Below are 11,845 nucleotides of genomic sequence, written 5' to 3' on the forward strand. Positions count from 1 at the left end.
ACCCAACACCCTCCACCAGGCCCCTGACCCTGTACCCACCCAACACCCTCCACCAGGCCCCTGACCCAGTACCCACCCAACACCCTCCACCAGGCCCCTGACCCAGTACCCACCCACCCATCGGTCTCCACCAGGCCCCTGACCCTGTACCCACCCCCCAACGCTCTCCACCAGGCTCCTGACCCTGCACCCACCCACCCAACACTTTACACCAGGAACCTAACCCTGCATCCTCCCACCCAACGCTCTCCACCAGGCCCCTGACCCTGCACCACCCACCCAACGCTCTCCACCAGTCGCATAACCCTGCACCCACACACCCAATGCTCTCCACCAGGCCTCTGACCCTGTACCCACCCACCCAACGGTCTCCACCAGGCCCCTGACCCTGCACCCACCCAACGCTCTCCAACATGCAGCAGTCACGAGTGACGACCCCTCAACGAGGAGTGAGACAAAGACAGAAGCTGGCAGAGTGCGGCTGCATCTGGGCCGAGCTCTAGAGGACATAAAAAGAAGCACTTCGAGAATCTGTTCGAGGTCACCTACCAAGGGTCAAAGGTCGGCTGATTCTGCAATAGTTCAGAGTCGCCTCCTGTAAGGAAGGCTAAAGGACCCCTAAGCCTTAGGAGTGACCACTCATCTGGGCCCATTAGCAGTAATTACAGAGTCCCCTAGTCCAGTAATGAGCAGCTCGCCACTGGGGCAGCAGGAGCAGGTAAGGTTCTGGGGCTGATGAGCGCAATAAGCAATCATCAGATACAGCGTCACTGGGTGGTGCGAGGGGTAAGGACCGCACCGGGTGACACCATCACATGGGGTGACACCCGCCTGTCTGATGTTGTTTTTTATAACGAAATGGAACAAACTGGTTCTGTACTTGTCTTGTTTTGTGTAATTAAAATGGAACGCGCTTACTTTGCTTCATGTCCCCCCATCTTTCAGATGTGAAAAGTAGGGAAATGTTTCACCCCGCCTTAATATATAAACAGTGTACAAATAGTGTGACATTAGTTCCTGCTATGTTTGTTGTCTTGCACAAGCCGCTTAATAAAGGGGGCACGTTGGCTACTCCTGTGTTTTTGTACCCCTGAAACTTATCTATGAAAAGCTCCCCTGTAGGAACTTCAGCAAAAACTCAAAACGTAACTGTTCATGCATTGCTCACACGTCTGTGCCCCGCTCACATGCACACAACCTTCAGCCACTCACAGTTACACCAGGGACCTCACAGTGCCCCCAACTTTCCTCTCTCCCCAAGCACAGCATGCAGGGTGCAAGTGGCAGCTGTATAATACAGCTACATGACCAGCAGATGGCAATGGAGGCCCATGGGTGCAGCAGGCAGCTCGGGAAGGGGCAGGGAGCATTAGGACGCCCTCTCTCAGCGTGGAGACTGGGCTTGGACACACAGGGGACAGGCCCTGAGCTGGGGACAGTCTGGGAAAGACTGCCACTTGTTCATGCAGGAAACCGGGCGACCCAGAGGAGACTGTCGGTGCCAGGGGGCAGGGCGCTGCACCTCAACCATAGGTAGAGTGCAAGTGGGTACATGGCAGTGGGACAATCTGCCTACTTTGGACACGGCGCATTCAGACAGGACAGGCTCTCCTTGCTGAAAAATAGGGCAACAGCAGCCTCAGAGACTCAGAGTGACAAGACAGGAAGCCATGCACTGGACGTATTCAGAGATCCGGACAGTCAGCTTAACTGGTCTCACAGAAACAGGACAGGCAGCTCCACTGGGCACAGAAACAGGACAAGCAGCTTCACTGGACTCACAGAAAGAACTGCACTGGGGGCAGAGAAACAGGACAGGCAGCACAATCGGGCTCACAGAAAAGGTCAGGCTGCTCCACCGGGGTCCCAGAAAAGAACAGGCTGCTCCACAGGATCCCAGAAGCAGGACAGTCAGCTACATAGGGGCTCAGAGAAACAGGACAGGCTGCTGCACCGGGCTCAGAGAAACAGTCCAGATATGAGCGAGAAGAAAAAGAAAACACCGGAGATGCGTGCCCTGGGGCAATGTCTGCCACATGTGAGAATTAAAGGCTTTCTCCATCAATCACTCATTGAGATGCAGAGTGCGAGGATCACGTGACCTGGCAGCACAAAGGAGGGGGGAGGAATTGCAGCTGCATTTTCCATGACCCACATCCTGCGCTGCGGTGCCGCGGCGCACACTTTGGGAACCACAGTCTTAGGCAGAGAGCGTCTGTGCCTAGCCGGAACCAGTTCTGCCTTTTCTGGTATGACTTCCTGGCAGGAGGTGGAGACGGCATTGTCAGAGGCAGACCAGACCCTTTGAGGTGCGAGGAAATCTCCTCTCCCTTCCCCAATTGCAGCCCAGGTCTACTCAGCCCTTTACTGACCCACCTAGACTATCTGTAGCCACTCCTGCTCCCCAGCCTTCTGTTATCCAAAACCCAGACAGGCAATCCACATTCCATCAGAGACACACAGGATGACTGAGCAAGAAAATACCTACTTACTAAAAGTGGTATTTTCAAACACAGAATGTAAAAATCACCTTCACTAAAAGATGCATCTTTAGATTCTGAGTTCAGGCATACTAAACTTGATTTTCCTACCTAGTTCCCCGGGCTGGTTATGTTTATAAGGTGTTATAAACAAACTCCACCTTCTGTCCTATGGGGAACAGGTAGCCTTAGCGAGAAAAACGAGATTGGCCATCATTCACTATCAGGACATGCCCCACACACCAGGGCATGTCCTACTTTTCACATACACAGCACCCGGCCCACAGGGGTACCGTGGGCCTACTTTAGGGGTAGCTGACATGTAAGAAAAAGGAAGGTGAGGGACTGGCAAGTGTGCTCTGGCGAATTCGACATGGCAGTTACAAACTGCGCCCAGACTCCCCAATGGTGGGTCGGAGTTAACTTTTCAGGGCTACTTACGTGGGTGGCACAATCAGTGCTGCAGGCCCATGAGTAGCATTTGATTCACAGGCCCTGGCACACTCGGTGCAATTTACTAAGGGATGAAAGTAAATCAATATCCAATCAAGGAAACACCAATCCAAAACGCAATTTACCACAGGAGCACTTGCACTTTACCACTGATCAGTAGTGCGAAAACTGCGCAGAAACGCTACGCCAGCAAATACAGAGTCAAAACCGGAAGGTCAGAAAGCAAAAACTCAGGGGAAACACGCCAAAAGATGCCAAGTCTGACAACCTTATTGTCAGATTCTCTGAAGAATAGGTAGAGGCAGACTCTCTGAGCTGGAACGGCCAGATATTGATTCTGATGCAATGACTGACTGCTGTTTCCTTAGGTGAGGCTATGGATGAAAGAAATATAGTCCAGCCTTCAGCCAGAAGTGAAAATAGCAAAAAGAATGTGCAGTGGGTTCACTTAGCAGATGCATTTAATAATTACTGACAAAGTAACCATTATTCATTCCTCCACACAAACAGCGTCAAAGGGGAGAGGTCCCCCTTGCTATGTGCCTATGACGGAGGTCTCCAATCTGTGGGGCGCGACCCACAGGGGGGCCTTGGAGTCTTGGGAAGTGGGTCGCTCATTTCCTGGCCTCATTTCTGCCTGGAATCAAAAACATATGCTCTTCCTTTTGGAAAATGACAACCACCAGGGACGCTTCATTCCTATCATTAAAATACATCAACTGAAGTCAATTGAGGATTCTGTGCTGTGAAATGAAGAGGCTGGTGAGACCTTCGTGCTAGGGTGCCTGCTTTCCTGAATGAAATGCACATCCTGCGCTATGAGTTAATCTGCAAATGTACTTAATTGCTAGAATCATTCCAAACATTGTGATGGCAACGATTTCGTTTTTTTGAGTGGTAGTACAAAGTTAACTGGGCTGTAAAGTGCATGCTTTTAATAATGCATTACTTATGGTCATATATTACTAAAATCTACATTTTGTAAGCTCCATTTTATCTTAAAACTATTTGCACAGTTTGTAGCAGTCTATCTTTTAATACGTGTAATGCAAGGATACAATAATATTCATAGTGCTTTCTGTCACAAACTGTGACATTGTAGCACTAAAAATACACAACCCAATATTCTCCACTGCATCAACCAAATTTAGTTCTGTGCCTCTGTGGTTACACACAGACCTCTGCAATGCATTAACTGATACAGGTTTCATCATGTACTGCAGTGCATTTCCCACTGAACAACTTTTTCAAATGTATTTTTGATTTAAGCTACCCACTATTTTCTATGTAGCTACCCGATGGTGAAAGACCTAAAGAACTAACAAAATATTTTGAGGCTGATTTGAGAGGCTTGTGCAGCTGGAGCGTCGCTTTTTTTGATGCTCCAGCAGCACAATAGCCTCAATATATATATATATATATATATATATATATATATATATATATATATATATATATATATATATATAGGCGCAGTGTCACCCTGCATGGCTTTGCATGGCATCATAGATATGGAGTAAGACAAAGAAGCGCAAGTCGCTGCGTTGCCTTACTCTATGTCAAGTAGGCTGGGCTGGACTGGGAACACAAACCAGCCGTGGCATTTCTGCTGGATCGCCTGAGGGGATGGGATGGTTGGGGGGGTTTGCTGGTGAGAAGCAGCACTGCTGCTGTTAGCAGTGCTGCTACTTTTGTTACTGGGGCCGATATTACAGCACTGCTGCAAAACCGCCCCCAAGTAACAAAAGCAGCCCCCACTGCTTGAAAACCGCCCCCACCCTGCCAGCCCACTGGGAAAACTCCTGGTGTCCACTACAGCCAGTTCGGCCCTGCAAGTAGGCTTTCCATTTGCCTTGCGATGGTGTTCCAATGCAACACCCATGGATTTTGACTCTGCTTTTGATTTGCAAAACCATGTAAATTTATGACCGGTGTAAAACCTTACTCCTTCCGACAGCAGGCGTTAATGAGGAGAAATGTTTTCATTTCTACACGTTATTTCCTCTTTCCATATGTGCTGCATTTTGCTGCACACATAGAACGAGGAAAGCCCTACTTGAGATTGTTTTTCTGCAGGAAGGTGCCTTCTCCTGCACAAAAACAATCCTGCCTATGCTAGCACTAGGCAGCAATTTTTGCACCACCGCAGGGGGAAAGAATAGGAATGCATCATATTTCATAAATAAGGTGCATTCCTGCCCTTTCACATTGGCATAGGGCAGCACAGCAAAATGATTAGCTAGGCTTCCCTACGCCAATTCCTCATAAATGAGGCCTTTTGTTTTTAGGTACACTTTGACTACGCCCCCATGTTCAGTGACCTTTTATTTATTTATTAGTATTTTGTAAAGCGCCTGGTTACACTAGCAAGTGTGTCCCCGCGCTGTAAATGCTAATAGACGTTGTTCGTTACAGATGCTTCATTCGATTTTAGTTGTTGGGGAAGAGTATTGTTTTCAGGTCTTTCCTGAATTTAGTTTCTGAAGGTTCGATGCGCAGTTCCATTGGCAGTTGATTCCATTTCTTAGCCGTTTGGACTCTGAAGGATTTTCCGCCCATTTTGGCTGTCTGGACCCTCGGGACATGCACCTGTCCCGTCCCACATGACCTCAGTTGTCGTGTGGGTTCATACCATTTCAGGAGACCGCAGAGGTATCTAGGACCTTTGTCATGCAGAATGCGATGACCTGTACATAAGGCCTTAAAAGTCACCCGTTCCCTGATCGGGAGCCAGTGGAGGGTTTTCAAAGCTATTTTAGATGGGGCTCTCCTCGGTTGTTGTAGGATCAGGCGGGCCGCTGGGTTTTGTATTCGTTGGAGTCTGGAAAGGCTTTTTTCGTTGGCTCCAAGATACAGAACGTTCCCATAGTCTAGTCTAGATGTTATTAGGCTGTGGACTATGGTCTGGCGCACCGATACAGGCATATGGTCGAGCGTTTTCCTGAGGACTCGTAGTATCTCAAAACAGGTTCCTGCTACCTGTTTGGTCTGGTGGTCGAGCGTGAGGTTTTTGTCTAGCCAGACCCCTAGGTTTTTTACTAAATGGCTAGGTGTGGGAAGATCACCCAGCTCTTCTAGCCACCACGCCGATGTCCATACTGATGGGGCTTTGCCTATGATCAGTACCTCCGTTTTGTTGCCATTTAAACAAAGGCAATTATCTGCCATCCAGAGTGCTACCTTCTGCATGCAAGCTGCATAGTTGGAGGCGCTTTGCTTCTCAGGTTGTGTTAGGGTTGCAGTCAATTGCGTGTCGTCCGCATACGACACTGTCTCAATCCCAAACGTCTCTATGATTCCTCCTACGGGGGCTACATATAGATTAAAAAGAGTGGGGTTGAGACTGGAGCCCTGTGGCACTCCCTGATTGAGTACTATTTCCTTAGACTTGAACTGTCCCTGGGCGACCTGGAAGGTTCGGTCGGTTAGAAAGGATTTCATCCAGTCCCAGGCTTTCCCTCTCACTCCTCCATTTTTCAGGCACTGTAGCAGTGTGTGGTGGGCTACAGTGTCGAAGGCGGCACTAAGGTCAAGGAGAATTAGTGCCGCCGTCTGGCCCTTGTCAGCATATCCTCGTAGGGCTTCTGTCGAGGACAACAGGGCAGACTCGGTCGAGTGATGGGCTCGAAAACCCGACTGAGAAGGGTGGAGGAGTCCACTAGCTTCTGCAAATGCTGATAGCTGCATATTCACAGCTTTCTCCGCAATTTTAGCGAAGTAGGGGAGAAGGGAGATGGGTCTGAGGTTGTCCAGTATATCAATACTGATATTGGTTTTTTTTCTTAGAGGCAGGACAGTAGCTTTTTTCCATATGATGGGGACTTGTCCTGTCCTGAAAGAGAGAGCCAAGAGGTGACTAATATGGGGCTCCAGGATGGTGATGCTGTCATAGAGTCTTTTAGGGGTTGCTGGATCGCTAGGTGAACCAGATTTGATGCTGTTGGCTATACTGCATAGGGTTTCTTTGGGCGGAACTATAAATGCTGAGAGGCATTTGTCCTCCGGTATATGAAGATGGTTGCCTGCCTGTTCTGGCCTTGTCTGGGAAACTAGCGTAAATTTTAACCACTTTGTTAGCAAAGAACTCGGCTATTAGGTCGCACGTTTTGACTGATCCAGTCATGGGGGTGGCTAGTGAAGTGAGATCAGAGAGTTCCCTGTAAACTAAAAACATTTCCTTCATAGAGTTGTCAGCATCTTTGATTCTGGTACAGAGGTAGGATTTCTTAGTTTTTCGAATGAGTGCGTGGTATATTTTGAGCCTGATCTTGTTTTCAATTCTGTCTGCCTCATGATAATGTAGCCTCCATTTTCTCTCGTAATTTTTGCATTTAGCTTTTTGATCTCGGAGTTCACCATTGAACCAAGGGGCAGATTTAGTCCATCTGACCGGTGCCTTATAAGTCCATGGTGCTGTATGGTCCAGCGCCCTTACGATCAGCTTCTTAAGATTTAAGCAGGCGGATTCTATATCATTGTCTCCACGGGGAGCTTCTAGTGTAATGATTTTATTGAAGGCCTCTGTGGAGAATTTACCCCATTTCCTGCGTTTGTAAGCGTAGGTGGGATCCTTGAGTAGTCCATTGTCTGGTACTGACGCCCTGAAAGTTACGAGAAGGTGGTCGGACCATATGATTGGAGTGGGAGGGTCTATGGTTAAGGCATCCCAGTTGGCAAAAATGGGGTCTAGGAGATGCCCTTGACGGTGAGTAGGCAGTTCTGATTTGAGTAGCATCTGGATGCCAGCTAATTCCTGTTTGATTTTAGTTTGCTTAATACTTTTTAATATTATTTCCTCACTGTAAAAATGATTTGCTGTGGGAATTGGGGGCGTTTATGGTTGTCAATAGTTGTCGGTGATGAGTACCAAGTTCTAGAAATTTTTGTCAGGAGGGGGTCCTTACGCCTAAAATATTGTGACCTGGGGTCTCAGCATCCGAAAGTTTGAAGACCTCTGGCCTATGTAGAAGGTTGAAGGATCCTTTCAGAAATTAACTATCTACCATTTATGAACTACTTCGTTCTCACCATCACTAATACAGTAAGGTCTATGCATCTGTTAACGTGGCCAATCTCACCTAGAAGGATTGCAAATAAGTGGGGTTAGTGGCTGAATGGAGATTAAATATTAGACAAGTAGGTTAGATGTGATTTCCCAGGTCATGTAGCAGCTTTTAGAACAGAAATGCATCTCTTTATGTTGAATGTGAATTAAGATATGGGCAAACGCTTTAGCTGGAATAACCTGCAAATTTAGAGTATTCCAGAAGGAACATTAGGAGATGGCCCTAGAACTTAAGTAGTGCAATTGTTCCAGAAGGGGGTTTTCTACGCAGGCTGATTGAGAAATGAACCATCAGATACAACGGGCACATCATTTTCTGGTTTAAAAAAACCTAAGCGTTCGCAGACAACTTAATAAACTCAAGCTATTTGGATTTAGCTTGGTAACTTCATTTTGCATCAGCTAACGCACCAAGACTAACTAGTCCCACCAGAAGATGAACAGTCGGCATTTATTATCTGTTTTGACTTCTGCCATGGGACGATAGAGGGCAGATGGAGATTAACCAAAATGATTGCTTCATGCTGCAGGGGTTCAGGTCTCTATACAAAAGCCTGCAAAGTTTAAAATCATCCGAAACTATTAAGGGCCAGATGTAGGAGCCGAAATACCGGTCAGTAACAGCCGATTTCGGCCGTTACCGACCGGTATTTAGTATTTGGCATGTAGGGGCCCTATTTTACCAATTCGGTAAATTTACCGAATCGGTAAATTTACCGAATCAGTAAAATACGATTCGGTATTTTTACCGATTCGGTAATTTTCAGATGTAGGTGGGACTTTTCTGAGTCCCACAGGCCTTACCGAATCAGTATTTTACCACCCAATCCAATTGGGTGGTAAAATACCGATTCCAGGTGTGCATGCACACCTATGCCATGTGACAGACAGACATGCCCTTAGGGCATGTCTGTGTGCCACGTGTCACACGTGCCTGAATCCGGGGTGCTAGAGGGTGTCAAAGTGACACCCCCTGCACCCTTGCAACATTCGGTATTTACCGAATCGGTAAATACCGATTCGGTAATGCCCATTGATTCCTATGGGCTTCAATACCCATAGGAATCAATGGGCATTACCGAATCGGTAATTACCGATTCGGTAAATACCGATTCTTACAGAATCGGTAATTCAATTACCGATTCTACCTAAATCTCCCCCCTTCTATTTTACCGATTGATAAATACCGAATCGGTAAAATTCTGTATTTATGAATCTGTAAAATATACTTACCTTTATCTGGCCCTACGATTGTTCTCTGCCACCGCTGTTTGGTTTAAACAGGCAATTTCATTGGCTGCCATGACCCAATCTTCCACCTTTGGGGGCAGGGGATCCATCCATTTTATACAGATTCCCCTCCGGGCTATCAGAATCAGGTAGAAGAAGAGCCCTCTATGTGGATTCTTCAGCCTCTTGCTGATTGTAACATATTTTCCAAATAGAACAGGAGCCGTGCTCAGGGCAATCTCTCTGCCAAAGATTGCCCTAAAAGCATTCTCAATTCCGCCCCTCTAGTTTCTCAGCTTTGGACATTCAAAGAAGATATGCAAATCGTTGGCTCTTATACAGTCACTACTTGGGGGCAGGGGAAGGGGCAAACTTTGCAATCTTGCCCGGTGTCCACCATAGGTGATTTATGGTGAAGAAATGATTCTTTTTCAGGTTAGCTGGTTTTACAAATTTGTATAGGCGCTTCAGAGAGAGTTCCCAAACTGCCTCTATATCACACCCAAGGGGAGCCCCATTCCAGACTAAATGTTGCAGTGAGCACTCCTTCTAATCCACCTCCAAGAGTTTCTCATACCTCTTAGAGACTTCTTTGTTCTTAAGATTAGCGTCCTGTAGCAATAGCTCCAACTCCCAATCACCACAGCTTCTTTCTTTTCAGACATAAACCATGAGGATAATTGAATATACTTAAACCTGGAAAAATCGTTCCCAATCTTTGCTCTCAGAACCTCCCACGGGTGGACGCCCCCGATGATATCAGGTATGACCATTTTGTAATGCCTGCCCTTCTGATTGGTATGCTCAAGCTGTCTTTCAAACATAACAGGAGTCCCCGAAGATTTCCAGATTGGGCGACAGTCCGAATAGTAGCCTAGACCCCACCTACTCCTAACCTTATACCATAAATGGAGGGCAGACTTCAATATTTTTAAACTTACTTTTTTGAAGCACCTCTGGGCACCAGATTTGTACAAAAAACATCCCCACCTTCCTTCTTTTCACCCAAAAGCCTCCCCCAGGTTGAGTAGTCAGCCTTCCCTAGCAGCTTCCGGATGATTTTAAATTGGAAGGCTGCGCAATACCAATTGATATCTGGGAGAGCCAAGCCTCCTTTAATGAGCCTACGCCTGAGTTTGTTCTATGCCAGCCCTGCGCCCTTATAGGCCCATATGAAGCTTACGATCATCCCCTGGAAATTATTGATACCTAACTTGGGAAAACCGAGGGGGATGGTGTTAAACTACTAGGTTAATTTGGGGAGTGTAACAATTTAAATTAGATTGACCCTTCCATAGATGGTTGGAGCGAGATTTTTCCACCTTGCTAACAATCTGTCAATTTCTCTTGCAACCCATTTAAATTGATCTGTGGGATCTTATCTATTTCCTTAACAATTATAATACCCGAATATTTAAAATCTTGGCTAACTTTCCCCTCCCAGTCTTGTATGTCCCAGCACATCACCTCGGTTTTGGATGGATTGACTATAGTGATCCGAACTCTTCTAACAGATGTTCAACCCTTGGCATTGCTACGGCCGGATCGGCAGTATATAACAACAGGCCGTCCGCATAAAGAGCGACCTTGCTGCTCTACTGATGAGATCTAAAGGGAATTGCAGAGGTATCCGATCTTATCACCTTGGCTAGTGGCTCTATATATATAAATCAAATAATAGGATTGAGTGGGGGCAACCCTCTCTGGTCCCTCTCAATATATTAAACCTTGATGTCAAGGTCCCTTTTAGCAAAATCCTAGCTGAGGCACCCTCGTAGCACATTTCTAGAGTATATAGAAAAGTAGATCCAAAACCCATTGTTCTCTATATTTCCCACAGGTATTCCCAGCACACTCTATTAAACGCTTTGGCCACGTCAAGGGCTCGACTTGTTCAGAGGCAACATCCATAGTGCCTATGTGTTGCTGGGTCTATTCTTGAATATATCTCATAGGGATAAAACCCTTCTGGTCTAGATGGATCAGTTGTGGTACGAGCTTGGCCAGTCTTCCTATCAGAATGCTCATAAAGATTTTATATTCTGCATTCAACAGGGAGATTGGTCTATAAGAGTCTTCTCTCAAACGATCTTTTGTGGGTTTCAAAATAAGTACAATCATTGCCTCCTTCCAGGACCTAGGAACTTGATCCCCTGGTTGAAAGACCAAATTAAACAGAGTCTCCATGATCTGGACTAACTACTCAATTAGATGTTTATGCACCTTGTTTGGGAGTGCCTCTGTGCCTGCCGCTTTATTGCTCTTGCTCTTACCAAGACTCAGACGAATCTCATCTCTAGATATTGGGGCGTCACGCAATTCACGGCTGTGTCATGTTAAAGTAGATAAGGATGTTTCCCTTAACCAGGCTTTAAGTGCCTCAGGATTCGGGGAGTTTTCTTCCTTATCTAGCTCAAAAAATAGGGTGACTAAACAGGTGTGCATATCCTCCAGTTTATTAGATGTATCCCCATTTTTATTTACTATTAATTTATTTATGTGGTTCCTAGACGCATCCACTCTAGCCTTTCAAGCCAGGAGCGCGCCTGATTTTTCCCCATATTCAAAATTCTGCATTGATTTTGCAAACCATTGTGCTTTGCACTTCTGTTCTAAC

The sequence above is a fragment of the Lissotriton vulgaris genome, chromosome 4_1, assembly GCF_964263255.1.
Source record: "Lissotriton vulgaris chromosome 4_1, aLisVul1.2, whole genome shotgun sequence".
Classification (NCBI taxonomy): Eukaryota; Metazoa; Chordata; class Amphibia; order Caudata; family Salamandridae; genus Lissotriton; species Lissotriton vulgaris.